At 39.2% G+C, this 15,766-nt stretch overlaps 1 protein-coding gene across 1 annotated transcript in view; it reads right to left on the minus strand.

Annotated features, from left to right (window-relative positions):
* POLA1 (DNA polymerase alpha 1, catalytic subunit) overlaps nucleotides 1-15,766 on the minus strand; it is a 308,487-nt gene that overhangs the window by 130,890 nt on the left and 161,831 nt on the right. The window lies entirely within an intron of this gene.

Consider the following 15,766-nt stretch of genomic DNA (forward strand, 5'->3'; position numbering starts at 1 on the left):
GGGGGGGGGGGCAAAAATATTCCTTAGTTTTTATACAAATTTTAGAATGTGCATATTTTTCAACCTCTGGTGTTTTAATAGTTCCTTGACGGAAGCATAAATTATTCATGCTACAACAATGAGATTTACTTTCTGAAAATGAAATGCAAATAGTAAATGAGAAGAGTGACATTTAACAATACCAATGAATGTTGGGATCAACAAGAGAAAAGCTTAAAAACAGACAAACAAACAAAAAAAATTTATCTCAAGTCAACAGTCTCATGTGGGAGTACAATTGTCAACCTTTCATGCATCAGCCATCGCTGAGAATACAGAGGGCCCTTCCTAAGGCTTTGGCTATTTTATTGCTAATTTGCATTACCATTAGCAGATGAGTAAAAGAAATGTGACTGAGGCAATTAAGACTTCCACAGTGATAAATTCAATCATTTAATGAACACCTATTTTGTTCCCTGAATTTTCTAGTAATTTGATAAGAGTGGAATGCAAACTGTCACTGTCACATGGAAGAAGCTTCCCGAAAAGAGTGTGTGGGGTTTTAATCAAAGAGGCCCAAATTTAAATCCCAACTCTACAGTGTGTTATCCTTCTAACATGGGCTGAGTTTCTTACTACAAGATTCAGCTTTATCTGTAAAGATGGAAGAAGTATCACCACCTTACAGGGTTGCTACAAGAATTAAATGATATCATGTATGCAAAAAAAAAAAAAAAAAAACGCTTAGCAAAGTAACTGACAGCTCAGAAAATACTAGCCTTTCTTCTTTCTTCTGCTCTCTGGAAGTCTACAATCTTAGAGGGAACGAAATTATTTGTCAAATGAAAGAACATAACTACAAGAGACTATTAAAGATACTGTGGGAGAAAAAGTACACATTTGAAGTTCTCTAGGAATTCAAAGAAAAAACCAAATATTCCACAGTTTTAATGTCAACAAAAGGCTTCTCACAACTGAGATGGGCTTGGATCTTGAAGGTTGAGGAGATAAGAGACAGCAAGTGGGTGAGGACAATCCTGACATTTGTGAAAAAACAAGAGGGTCTGTCTGGAGGAATAATGATTGGGACAGTGTCAAAGGATGGGAGAGCATGTGCGGAGTGAGGGCTGTATTATATAATGTCTCAAATGCCAAAATAAAGAGTTGGGCCATAATTTTTCATAGACTTAATTAAACCACGGGAGCACCCATGAGTGTGTATAAAGCATGTCTATTATATTCTAGGGTAGACCATAAAAGAGGAGAGGGCTAAGGTCAAAAAATGGTCCAAGTCCATTTGGCTTATAGGCAGTATTATCTAACCCACAGAAGACAACTGTGATTAAAAAACAGAGTTCCAGAAAAACACACATGAAAGCTGAAAATTCTGAAGAAATGTTAGGAGTCCTCAAGTACAGAGCTTAAAGAAAAGAGAGATATGAGCGCTATTTATAAATACTCAAAAGAAAACACAGAGGAAGGTGCTTGCATTCACTGAATGTGCAACACTGGTGTGTAGCAGGCAGTGAGGCCTAGAACAGAGAGAAGAACGTTTAGATCAGCCATGGGGAAAAACTTCTCAATGTCGAGCCTTCGAGGATAAGAAGATGGCCCAGCAAGACACTGCAGCAGTCCCATTAATGCAAAATATTCAAAAGATTTTCAAAGCACAGTGGAAGAAAGATAGATCTCTCAAGATGCAGTGTTTTCGCCTGGGTGACCTGCAGACGACATGTTAGTTCTACAATTTATGACTTTTGGATTAAAGCTGGAAGAGGGGGGTGTCCTTCCGGACATGGAGAGCCCTTAATGATAGCACAGCTACAAAAGTGCACAGTGATCAAGAGTTACTGAACTAAGAAAAACCTCGGCAAGTACTCCCTCAATTATTTCGGCCCTTGGGCATTTCGATGGGAAACTACTCATTGATATTATTCTTTTTCCAACATTCATTTTATAGAATATCAAGACAGAGTCAAATGTTGACTTACTATGGTAAATAGAGGGGAAAAAAGCCTGCTTTGATTTCCTTTCCTTTATTACCACCTTGGTTTTGTGTTTTAGAATGTCGATTATGTTTGAGAAGAGGGTGGAGGATGGGGGGGGCAGGCTCATCCCTTCAATGAAGACAAAAGAAAGCTGCTATTTCGTTCTGCTGTGTGAGTTATCCCCCTACCGCCTTAATTCTCTCACCATCATATTCAACTGTGACTTTCCACAGGGTCCTGAAAAATGTATTATATTTTACTTGTTATTCTAAAAGAATTAGAAGGCAATTATAGGGAAAGGATAAAAATAGGGCAAAAATATTTTTGTGTTTTTAGACCAGCTAAAATTTTCAGAGTTGAAATGACTAGAGAGGCAAACTGTTAGGTATTCAGAAGGAAAATGTGAATGTTTTCCCAAAGGCATTATTAACAATTAATAATCATTACACTGGTGCCTTGTTTACCTGACCTTGTGTAAATTCAGCAGCCTGGTAATTAGACCCATATTTTGCACATTTGTATATTTCCATGCATAGATTTGACTCATTCATTCATCCATTAAAATTTGCTTGACAGACGTAGATGAATAATCAAGCTACAATTTGTATTTACTGGATTATAGAAAATTGCCCAAACTGTTAAGTTCAAGGAAAGCGCATTCTTGTCTCTCTCTTGTGACTGATGTAAAAGCAATTACACATCGGAGGATTGCCCCAAAGCTCTCAGAAGAAGTGGCACTGCTTTTGCAATCTGGGGTCTTTAACAGTATCTTTTTTTTCTGAACATGGAGACTGTTTAAAGATTAACCCTAACAGAGGAAAGAAAATATCCCTGTGCAAGTAAGTTTATCACTTAACTCATTACGCTATAATTTCACATTAAAAAGCAATGCACTGATCAACTTCAACATCCAAAACAAACAATAACACAGCTTTCTTCCACAAAGCTTTATTCCACCGTAGGCAGAAGCTTTGAAGATGAGTAATAAGCAATTTTGGGGGGGACAGGTTTATGATAAACATTTCACCCCTACTCTGTCTAAAAAACAAACATCAACAACAAAACCTGACCAAGTCTCTCCCTACTAGCAATCAATGAGAAACAAAGCACTGCTACATTTCATTATTAATGTATTTTCATGCAAAGAAGCAGAACTCTTCAGCGCTACCTGCTCCCTAAATCCCGATGGCCAGCACCAGCCGAATAGGCTGTCATGGGGAACTATAGTTTACACTACGGGATTTTGTTTTGCTTTTGCAGTCACTAACCGAACCATCGCTAATACACGTTTTCTGGTCCAAGGTACAGTACTTCCTTTACACAGCTGAAGATACAACAATTTTGCTGTCTTAAATCCATCTCTTCAAACTGCTTATTTTGATTGTCTACTAGAGAAGAAAAGGGATGATTCCTGACTTTCTAAAAAAGTGTGTGTGTAACCAAGCATTATCAGATTTTTAAAACCTCTTACATCATAAATCAAATCTTATGAAAATACACATAAAGATACTACCATGCATTGATATAATGTTCGCTCTGGACAGTTGGCTCCACAGCTGAGAAAGAAATAAGGACTGCTTAGAACCTGTTCCCACAAACATTATGCTATCATTTGTACAGTTCCAAATGTGGCTTGAAGCAAATTCTCTGGAGAGGCAACAATTAGACATCATAAGCACCTTACTTATCAATTCAACAAAGAGGTTCCCTAAACCTCCAAAACACGCATCTGCTTCCTGTAACATTACCAAAACCGACTTTGTTTCTTCCCTATAGTCCAAGTTTTCTTCCTATAAAACAAACATCGTGATGGATGTCAAGCATTAACTTCTGTAATGATGGCCTGAAATCACCTGAAAGATCACCAAAGAACCAGGTAAAGCATTAGTTTAGAAAATGAGTTGTTCTTACAATCCACATATTTATCAACATAGAAACGGGAATGCATGTGCTGCTAGTGCGTGTGTGACTTCACATAAAGCTGAGTGCATGCTGAGTCCATGGCACTGCAACAGGAGCCCCAGGGGTCTTGTGTCAAGAAGACCTGGTCCTGGCAGTTTAATATGATAAAACAACTTTGAATTTAAAGCCTAATACAAAAGCTATTTCCCTGACTCTCGGCTTCAACAGAAATAATGGGCAGAGAGAGTACTTCCATAGGATTCTGAAATGGAGGGGACCACTGCCCTAGGAGTCTGATGGTGCTCATACAAAACTACTATCCAGTGTGTGCCCTGGGTGATTCCCTTTTCTTTTGGGTTTATTATCTGTTTCGTTGCTTGTCTTTTGCAAGGTTCCAAGTGTTGCCAATTGCACTTCACTCTACCTGTTAAAAAAAAAAAAAAGGAGGGGGCGGATAGTACAAAAAGTACAGCTGTTCTATCAATTGGTAGCAATGATCTGACAAAAAATGTCATCTAAACTCATGTCCGTTTCCTTGCTCTAGCTTATTCCTGCAGAGTTGCTTTTACTACCAACTTCGGAATGGAAAGGAGACACTGCATTAACTACTGTCCAAAAATACTTAATTTTGTATCACAAATTCAAATCACCTGTTAAACTCGAATATGATGGGCTTTTCTGAGGCCCCTTCCAGAAGTTTAGATTTCACATACTATCATCAGCCACTTTCCTACCTATACTGATTTTCCCTAACACCATATGTCACTAGCACCACTGAGCACACAATGACCAATAAACACAATGACTCTCCAACAGGAAGCAAAAGCCAACTAGACCCCATTACTCTTCTGCAAGAGTGCGTATGTGTAAGCCAGAGACAGGAAAAGAGCACACAAAAGCACAAGTGTGTACACACACACACACACACACACACACACACACACGCCGTGCTAACGGCTTCTCAAAACTGTATGTCTGGGTATTTAGTTCTGGTGTTAATAGGAAAAAGACACGAGAGCCCAGTGTTAAGAGAACCTAACCAAACACGAGATTGAAAACCAGCTCTGCTAAGAAGCCAATGTCCTGGTCATGGTCTGGCGGGGAGGGGGCAGTCAGGATTTCTCTTTTATATTAGAGAAAAGGAAAGATCAACACCACACTTTGGGTTCAAGAGGCAGGGATATTTTTTAAAGTGAAAATATGGTGTGTGTGTGTGTGTGTGTGTGTGTGTGTGTGTGTGTGTGTGTGTGAGATACGAGAGTAAGTTTAACTTCTGGAGATTACTAAGGTATTTGAAATGTAAATAGTGAGAGAGATTAAAGATGACATTCCAGAAAATACCGTCCATTAAGCATAGAGTCATTATTAATAAAAAATAAGAATTTGCTACTACATTAAACATAAACATTGCACCCACAGTCTTTCTGAAGGTTCCCAAAGTCCTTCCTTTATCCAAATAATCAAGTCCCTGGCACCATGCTCTGCTTTGAGGACACGAAGCAAAACACAGCCCTACACAGCACAGCTTGTTTTCACAAGGAGCTCACAGTCTGTAGGGAAGAAAGCTGTCTAACTCGGCAATAGGTATGCACAAAGGGTTACAGAGCACACAGGAAAGAGGAAGCCATTCTTCCCAGATGGCTGGTGGCACAGAGACTGTGCCACTGAAGGTGTAAGGAGAATTTCACAAAGTGGGGAGTGGTGGGGTATGTTTCTAGGCAGAGGAGCTAGCAAGAGTGAAGGCAGGGAAGGAGAAAGGCATGTAGGATCTTTGAGGAACACAAAGCTGTCCTGTGAGGAGGGTAGAGGGCCTACAGTGGACAGTGAGGATGGAGACGAATGGGCAAAGTATAGCCTGGGGACTAATACAAGGAATTTGGTTTTCATCTATAAGAAATGAGAATCCACTGAAGGTTTTGAAGCTGAAAGGTGACATTACTAACCCTCTTCTGGAAAGGTAATCCTGGAAATACTGTGAAGAATGGACTGATAAAGCAATAGGCCAAGTCAGGAAGATCAACTAGAAAGCTAAGGACAAGATAACTAAGAACTGAATTCAAGTAGTGAAAATGGAGGAATGGGCAACACACAACACCATGTCAGCCAATGGGGGCAACCTGCGGGCTTCTATTATCATGAGCTGGGACGTACTAGAGGGTATTCCTCTGTGTACCTCACAAGATTACCATGAGAAACATATCAACAAAGGCTGTGAAAGTGCTCTGAGGGGCGCCTGGGTGGCTCAGTCATTAAGTGTCTGCCTTCGGCTCAGGGCGTGATCCTGGAGTCCTGGGATGGAGCCCTGCATCAGGCTCCTCTGCTGGGAGCCTGCTTCTTCCTCTCCCACTCCCCCTGCCTGTGTTCCCTCTCTCGCTGGCTGTCTCTCTCTCTGTCAAATAAATAAATAAAATCTTAAAAAAAAAAGTGCTCTGAAAACTGAAACGTGCTGGGTAATGTACAATGTATATTAAAGTAATGAGATACTCTCATTTTAAAATCATTTGTCTCCTTCTTTAAAGCACATTATGTATTTTTGTTTGGTGAGACCAGGAAAAAATGGTGTTTAGGGAGGAGGGTCCTGACAGCCCTACAGAATGCAGCTAAGTTAACCAGTTTGCAAGATTTTCAAAGTTCACAAGGAACCCCCCTAAAAGCCCAAAATATTTCAAAAGATAGACAGTATTCTATTTCCATTCAAGTTGCTACACAGTGAGCAACCTGCAGAATCCCACTTCCGTTATCTGATTCCTACAAGGAGTACTAGCAAATGCAGCCTAGGGACTGTCCCATTTATTTTACTGTAATTTAATTTTTTAAATAAAAATTGTATGTATCTATCATGATGACTTGATAAAATAGTGAAATGATGACTACAGTCAAGCTAATTAACATATCTTCTCATATAGTTACCTTTTTGTATGTGTGATGAGAACACCTGAAATCTACTTAGCAAATTTCCAGTCTTTGGCATGTATTACTAACTACAGCCACATACCTTACATTAGATCTCTACACTTGTTCACCCTACATAACCACATGGTACTCTTCAACTAACATCTCCTCTACCCCATTTTGACTTTTGGGCCCTGCTCATGAAGTGCTAGGCCTGGGAAAAACTATACACCTCCTACAGATGGGAAGCTGGAGCTACTCAAAAAGAGACTATGGTGAGTCACAGTCACGACTGAGAGGGTGGTGACAGGACTACACATCACAGATCCACTTTTTTTTTTTTATTCGACAGAGATAGAGATAGCCAGCGAGAGAGGGAACACAAGCAGGGGGAGTGGGAGAGGAAGAAGCAGGCTCATAGCGGAGGAGCCTGATGTGGGGCTCGATCCCATAACGCCGGGATCACGCCCTGAGCCGAAGGCAGATGCTTAACCGCTGTGCCACCCAGGCACCCCACACAGATCCACTTTAAATTGTTGTCAAGAACATAATTCCTTAGCATATGTAGGATCAGATGTTGTCATGAAATCATTATATGGGAGGTCTCCTAGAAGAGATACAGGCAAGATGACATTTCTATACACAAATACTCCTAAACCTAGGTTTATACAATCATATCCACAACAGAGAAGAGACAAGGTTGAGCAATGCTAATTACCTGCCATTTGTCAAGTGTCAGCGATATACCCAAAGACTTAACAAGGATGGTAAATTCTCATGAAAAATGTGGAAATATTAAAGATGCTATGGGTTTTGGGGTTTTTTTTGCTTTAATAGAATTATTTGGGGGTCACATGAGAACTCAATCTGTTTTAGAAATTTTCTTCTCACTTATAAGAATATATTTAACTTGATACAGGTGTGAAAGCATATACATACTTATGTTCTTATTTTCGTATCTTCATATATAAACAATGACTATACAGAAATCATACATGTAATAATAATCATATATTTCATATATAGAAGTCACACTTAAAATACTTCATGGTTATTATTACATTATATTAGAATTTACCAACATGTATTTTTTGAAGAGTTTAGTAACCACATGGAGAACTTCTAAAAACACCAGTGTCCTTGCCCACCCTCAGAAATTCTAATCTAATGTTCCAGGGTGGGCTAAACTATCAGGCACTCTTTTCAAAATACACCCAGGTGATTCTAATGAGCAGTCAAGGCTGAGATCCACTGCCTTTGCTTAATACAGAAACAAGTATATAATAAAAAAAGAAATGGAGGCGTCTGGCTGGCTTAGTCAGAGGAGCATGCGACTCTTGATCTTGGAGTTGTGAGTTTGAGCCAAAGTTGGGTATAGAGATTACTTAAAAATATATAAAATCTTAAAAAAAAAAGAAAAATGCTGTGAAGAAAAATTCCAAACACAGCATTCTCAATTTTGAATGTTCCATCTGTCTTAAAAGGTTCCTTTGGTTTTAACAGAAAAATTTTTTTAAATTTTTAAAAAGATTTATTTATTTATTTGAGAGAGTGGGGGAGAGGGGCAAAGGGAGAGAGAATCCTAAGCAGACTCCCTGCTCAGGGTGAAGCCCAGCGCAGAGCTCAATCTCCAGACCCTGAGATCACGACCTGAGCTGAAACCAAGAGTCAGTCAGATGCTTAACTGACTGTGCCATCCAGGCGCCCCAACAATTTTAGAATTTTTAAATGGCTAGGGCAACATCAAGATTTCTAAGATTCACGTACTTGATTCTCAAATAGGACTTGAATCTGTACTATGTTTATTAATAAGGACTATATTAAAATTCACTGCTTCATTTTTCTTTTCTCCTTTAAGCAACTTAATTGTTCTAATAAAAACAATATGTACCTACTGTGAAATCTTCAAAAAGAGAAAAGCAATATATAAAACAAAAATCACCTAAACTTTTCACCACTCAGACATGATTTTTGACATATGGCATAAACATCCTTCTGGAAATCTAAACACATACATGCACACACGCACACGAATTTCACATAAGTGACACTATACTATATAAGCTGATATTTTTAAAAACTCAGCACTATTATGTAGCCAAATGTGTGAGCCAAAAATATAGATTTATAAAATAAATTTTAAGGGCTGTATATTAACCATGCATTTATATAGGCTATTTTTAACATTTCATGAGCCCTCAGTATTCTTTCGAGAATAAATGATTCACCTATGATTCTTTGAACTACAGAAATATCAGAACAAAAAATTATATAACTGTATTTTTATATACTAAGAAATACAACTGGAAAACGAAATTAAAAAAAAAACAAACACTTTTCCCAAAATGAACTCCATAGGTATAAATCCAACAAAGCATATATAGGACTTGTATGCTAAAAACTACAAAATGGTAATGAAAGAAAAAAAGAAGACCTAAATAAATGGAGATACATACCATGTTCATGGATTGGAAGATTCAACATAATAAAGATGTCAAGTCTCCCCAAAGTAATATATAGATTTAACACATTTCCAGTAAAAATCCCAGCAGGAATTTTTGTTGACAGAGACAAACTAACTCAAATTTTAGGAAAGGAAAAAATACTAGAAGAGCTAAAACATTTTTGAAAAAAATAAAATGGAGGAATCACACTACATAAGACTTTCTACGAAGCTACAGTAATCAAGACTGTGGTGTTAGCAAAGGAATAAACAAAGAATACAGAAGCAATTAAATGTGGAGAAACAAAGGTCTTTTCAGTAAGCAGTCCTGGAACAACAGGACTTACACAGTCCAAAAAACCCCCAAACTTTGTCCTAAGCCTTACCTTTATACAGAAATTAACTCAAAATGGATCACAGATGTAGATGTAAAATCTGAGTTTGGAGACATAAGGTCAAAACACATGATCTATAAAAGGAAAAAAATGATATACTGGACTTCATCAAAATTTAAAAGTTTTTTTTCTGTGAAATACACAATTAAAAGAATGAAAAGACAAGCTAAAGACTGGAAGAAAATATTTGCAAATCACATATCCAACAAAGGATCTCTACCTAGAATATATAAAAAACTCAAAACTTAACAGTTAGGAAACAAACAACCCAAGTAAAAATTAGGGAAAAACTTGGACATTTCACCTAAGATGATGAAAGAATGGCAAATAAACACATGAACAGGATGAAAGATATAAGGATGACTATAAAACCACTAACCATCAGGGAACTACAAATTAAAATCATGATGAGATAACACCCACACCTATTAGAATGGCTAAAATAAAAAATGCCAACAATAGCAAGTGCCAGTGAGGACATGCAGAAACTAGAACTCTCATATACTGCTTGTGGGAACTAGAAAAACTAAAAAATAGTTTGATGATGTCTTAAAAGAGTAAACATAAACTTAACATACTAGCCAGCAAGTCTGCTCCTAGGTATTGATGCTAGAATGATGAAAACGTAACACTCACACAAAACGCTATACACAAATGTTTATAGCAGCTGCACTCCTAATTGCCAAAAACTGGAAACACCTTTCAATGGGTGAACGGGTCAAGCAAACTGACAGACACAGTAGCTTAATATTCAGCAATAAAAGGGACAAACCAATTGAAAGAAGACAGTCTCGGAGGCTGTGTACCAGAGGATTCGCATTTCTATGGCCTTGAAAAGACAGAACTATAGCGATAAGAACAGATATGTAGCTGCCAGAGTTAGGGGTGGGAAGAAAGGTGACTAGAAAAGGATAGCAAGAGGCAGTTTTGGGGGCAATGGAATTATTTTGTACCCTGACTGTGGTGGTGGTTACACGAATCTATACAGTGTGCTAGAATTTGTAAAATGACAAACTCTGCCATAGACATGGGTAGGTTAAAATGGATGCATATTTGAATATAAGAAAATTAAGTGATCCTTTTAAGTAGCTCAATACCTAGCTCTAGTTTCTAGAAAGCTGGAACAGTGAACATAATTATTTGCATTCTGGAACTGCTGCTCATGCTGTCTTCATGACCCATTGCAAGAAAGTAATGAATTAAAGATACCACTTTGTTTTCGTTCTCAAATCCTCACAGCTACAATTTCTCTTGTGACAAAGTTCCAACAGAAATATCAGAATTTTTCTCCAAGTCTGTTGTGGGAACTGCCCTTAGAATTTCATTTTATATTCACAAATCAAGTACCTACCCAAAATTTCATTTTGCACCATCTCTGGAAATGACAACACATTCACTATGGTGATAACACACTCCCAGATGGAAGTTAAGGCCAGAAAATACGACACTTTGCAAGCAAAAGTGGTACCAATCAAGACAAGATAGATGAGGTCAGCCATCCAAATTAACTGATTTTAAAAGTGTAACTCAAAGAAGTAGCACAAGGGAATTATGGGAAGAGGGTGTGGGCGATGTAAGTGTTCATCAATATATCAATTGTGGAAGCAGATACATGATTCTGTATTTGTCAACACTCAGAACTGTGCACCAATTCTACTGTATGTAAATTTAAAAATAAATTTTCAAAATGAAACCACCCACCCAAAAAAGTAATATAGCTCATTACTGAATACTTGGCAAAAAGAAATATAGTTGTATACCATATACCATTCAAGATAACGGATTTTTAAGTACCACAGTTCAAAAAGTTTATTGGTATGGTTTCAGATTCCACGTTGAAAACAACCTTTAAGAAACTACCATGTTACAAGGTTTGGTGTAGGGACAAAAAAGAATACCCACTATTAATGGAAAAGGCTATTAAAAGACTTCTATCTTTTCTAACTACATACCTGTGTTAAGCCAAATTTTTTTCATATGCTTTCAACAAAATAACATTATCACAATAGATTGGATGCAGAAGCAGATACCAGAATCCAGCTGACTTCTAAGCCACACACTGAAGAGATTTGCAAAAAGTGAAAAAAACAATGCTACTGTTCTTACTAAATTATCTTGCTTTATAATATAGTTATTTTTCATAAATGTTGTTATATAATAGGTTCACTGTTACTTACAGATGAGTTACTACTTTATAACTGTGTCAGTTTCAATTTAAAATAATTTGTCGTGAAGTTTTAAGCAGGCTTTTCTTGAATCAAGGTTCTCCTTTGATCTTTCTTTGCTGATCGATGCCTAAAAGGAGTGACTCTTGAACATCACTAGATGGAAAGCTGTAGATCAGAGAAATGATCCTCCAAAGACTACCTGTGACCTCATCCACATGGTTTCTAAATCCTTAGTATACATGTGGACAGAAATCCTGGGCAGTTTGGGTTATTTTCCTGGCACGATTCTTGGACATTCTTTGCTGGTAGATGGAGACTGATGGCCTGCTACCCTGGCCAAGAGCTCCTGAGAGCTTGGCTAGCAAACCATCTATGTTCCCAGCAGCATGAAGAGCTTCTCAAACAGCCAAGGAATCTGAGCACCTGTGCAGTGTGAATGACGCCAGGCACCTTTCAGCAAACAAGCAGGATGATGTACTCCACAAAACTACCCACCCTAAGAGTTACAATACGCTGCAGCAGAGTTAAAAAAAAAAATTCGAGAGTGCCAAGAGTCAGATGAGTTTTGAACAGGACAAAAAGTTATATACTGCTTTTCAAAACCAAGCTGAGACCAACACATTATAGATATTGGTATGAGCATAGGGTAAAACCATCCCTGACTTACAACAAGCACAAAACAAATCAACACCAATCAATTAGAAAATACCAGTGCTCTCGTTTTTATTAGGAGTAGTATTTTTCAGAATCCAGGCTTTGAGAATTTTCTATGGTGTCTCTGAAATCAGCTAAATTCACTCCCTCCTGAACAGTTATACGGTTATCCCTTTTAACACAAGACTAAGCCAGACAGGACGATCTGGAAATTCATATCTTTAACTATCTGCAAAGGGCCCATTTCCACATGTGAACCGTAATGTATGCTTTCAAGGCAAACCAAACATGAGAGACAGCCATCGTCTGAGGCGCTCTCCTCCCTCTCTCGTTTACATGTGCAGCAGAGAGCGGGGTAGTTGTTTTGCTCCTTGAAGTCCAAAAGGTCAACGGTGTGAAAAATCTCACTTTTGAAAGGTTAAATGAAATCTGTTCTGGTTCAATTTCTTACTCTACTACAAGACAGTAGCTCTAGATGACTGGAGTTAGACCTCAAGTTGAGTTTTTTCCTAAGTACACAAGGTTAGAGAAATCAAACTGAAGAAAGGAATTCTACTGTTTCGGCACAAGCAGCTTGCTGTTTTTACCCGCTTGTTTTCAGGTATTTGACAACTCCTATGGCATTTCCTCAACATTTCAAAAAACCTCCAATTTTCCCTTCGGAGGAGGCGAACCATATCAGAAGTTGCTGGAACCCCAGGCTTCCCTTCAGCTGCTGAGCTAGCCCTTTGCCAGGGTACTATAATCAGCTTTCTGGATTCTGCCCCAGTCAGCCTTGTGGCCTGGCCTACCTGGCAATGCTACTGCCTGGGGCCTGTGTGGCCTCCTCCTAAAAGGGTGACTGCAGTGAAGATGGCAAGCAACCTCTTATTCATGAACGGATAGCTTACCATATACATTGGGCAGAATTCTGGATTAGGGTCCCCAAGTACGGTCACGGGCCTGATGCTATTTGTGACTCAGGAGAGTCACCTGATTGCACCAATCTCTCTGAATATCATGAACTCATTCAGTAGTGTTTTGCTGAGCATCTATCAGGTTAAGCATAATACTGGGTGCTGGGCCTCGAAGAAGTCGGGGCCTAGTGTCCCTCCCTTGCTTTTAGTCACTTCAAGCTGCCCTTACTAGTGTCCTTTCCTAAGGCTGACATTTGGACCCAGTTCACCAACACTGAAAAGGGAAATCCCATACGGGCAAAATGCAGGGAGGGCCAAGAAGAAGCATGACGGTGGAATCGTTCTGACTGGATGGGAGAGGGAGAGCAGCAAGATGATGAAAGCTTCTAGATGGACACCTCAGGAGGATGGGCAGTGAGGCCCCAGTCCAGGTCTGAATCTCTGGGGGTTCTGACCACACGCAGGAACACAGCTGAGCCCTGTTCATCCACTGTATCTCAGAGTAGAGTAACTAGCGTTAGTAATGCACACTCCAGGCACTTTCTAAGCACTTTAAATGCATTATAACAGATAGTCCTCACTATGACCTCATGCAGCAGGTACCATGACTGTCATCGCTTCATAAGCTAACAAGACTTGTGGCTTGGAGAAGTCCAGTAACTAGCCCAAGTTACAGGACAGGCAAGTGACTACCAAGGATCTCTGACCTTGGTGTTTGAGTACAAACCTCACAGTCTGCTGTGAGGCTAGCAGTGGATAGTCTGAAAACAGACAGAACCACGTGCTAAGCTTTCAGAACATACGTCTGGACAGGCAAGGGCCACGGCTATAACTGCCTCTACCTCTGCCCCACTGTTCTCGGCAGTCAGAGCACCTCAGAATTTGGTGTGGGTCCCTTGTTAGTTTCTCTAGATTATACTCTGGTTCTGAGCCTTCCCAAACAGGGTCCATGCCATAAGGTTAAGATAAAATGAAATCAAAGACAAAGAAGTGTTGTGATAACTAGCAAGTACAAGTTAATGGTTATTCTATGAAGGATGAAAGTCAGGTGGCATATAAGGCTATATCTGATCCAATTTACTTATTAAAACTCCTTCATAATATAATATTCGTGGCATGATGAGCTGCTTTTGGCGTGTTTTAGGGGACTATATTTGACCAGTTGTTCACTCCAATTTGGACAATAATAAATTTACCTATAATGACACTCTACTCAACCATCACCAAACCCCATTTCTTAGTTTTTCTCAGAGAACACACTATGGCAATAGTAGCACAACGTTATACCTGACTCAAAATCAGCTTGATATTCATACTGAAGAAAAATGAGCCATTCACTAATAAAAGCCCACCAATGGGCCTGGGTATTAGAATACCACATTTAAAAAATGCGAGGGGTGTCTGTGATGTAAATTTATGCTCAGCTTCCTTGTCAAATGGTGTGGAGCAAAAAGAAAAACTAATTCACGTTATGTTCTTTTCATTTTGCTTTAATGAGATTTAGGATGAGTTCTATGGATTCCTACAGAAATATCCTTCGAGCATTGCTGGGCAGTGTGGATTGTGCTGCCTGTGATGCTGAATGAATGGGGTGGAGATCTGCTTCTTTGCGTGCCTTCTGTACCACTTATAATTATACTGTTAAGAGTCTTTACAAAAAAGAAACCCAATTTATTCTTTTTAAATGTTCTAAATATAAAGGCAGAGGAAAGGAAATAAACAATAATTCCAACAGTGCTGAGAGTTTAAACTATTTGAACTAATGTACCTGTGACACTACTGCATATTGCAAGCTCTATCCGAAAAACTATCAGCCTGCATCACCACAGGTAAGAAATGAGAAATTTTGAGGGTTATTGAACATCAAATCTTTGCAGCGGAACAGGAGAGAGTTCCTGAACATCATGCATGGCACTACAACCCTCAGATCCACCAGCACAATACAGCTCTGTCATGACATAGCACTGCACGTGAAAAAGGAAAGGCAAGAGCAATGAAGAGCAGCCCTGTTGGTGATGTACACGGGGGAGGGTGGGTGGGAATGGCGGTGGGGTGGCTGCTTCCTCTCTCATTTCTCAGATTTTTTTTTAAAGATTTATTTATTTATTTATTTGACAGAGATAGAGACAGCCAGCGAGAGAGGGAACACAAGCAGGGGGAGTGGGAGAGGAAGAAGCAGGCTCATAGCAGAGGAGCCTGATGTGGGGCTCGATCCCACAACGCCAGGATCACGCCCTGAGCCGAAGGCAGACGCTTAACCGCTGTGCCACCCAGGCGCCCCCAAAAGAGATTTTTTAAAATGTGGCTTACGCCACAATTAATATACTAAGGAGTAAAAGAGAAAAAACAGTGAAAGAGTATGAGTGAGAGAAGTACAGTGAGGCGTCCACCTGATATAGTGAGAGAGAGAAACTGGTATCAGGACGAGCAGTACTTTCCAGCACAATGT

The sequence above is a fragment of the Ursus maritimus genome, assembly GCF_017311325.1.
Source record: "Ursus maritimus isolate PB19 chromosome X unlocalized genomic scaffold, ASM1731132v1 scaffold_X1, whole genome shotgun sequence".
NCBI classification, from domain to species: Eukaryota; Metazoa; Chordata; class Mammalia; order Carnivora; family Ursidae; genus Ursus; species Ursus maritimus.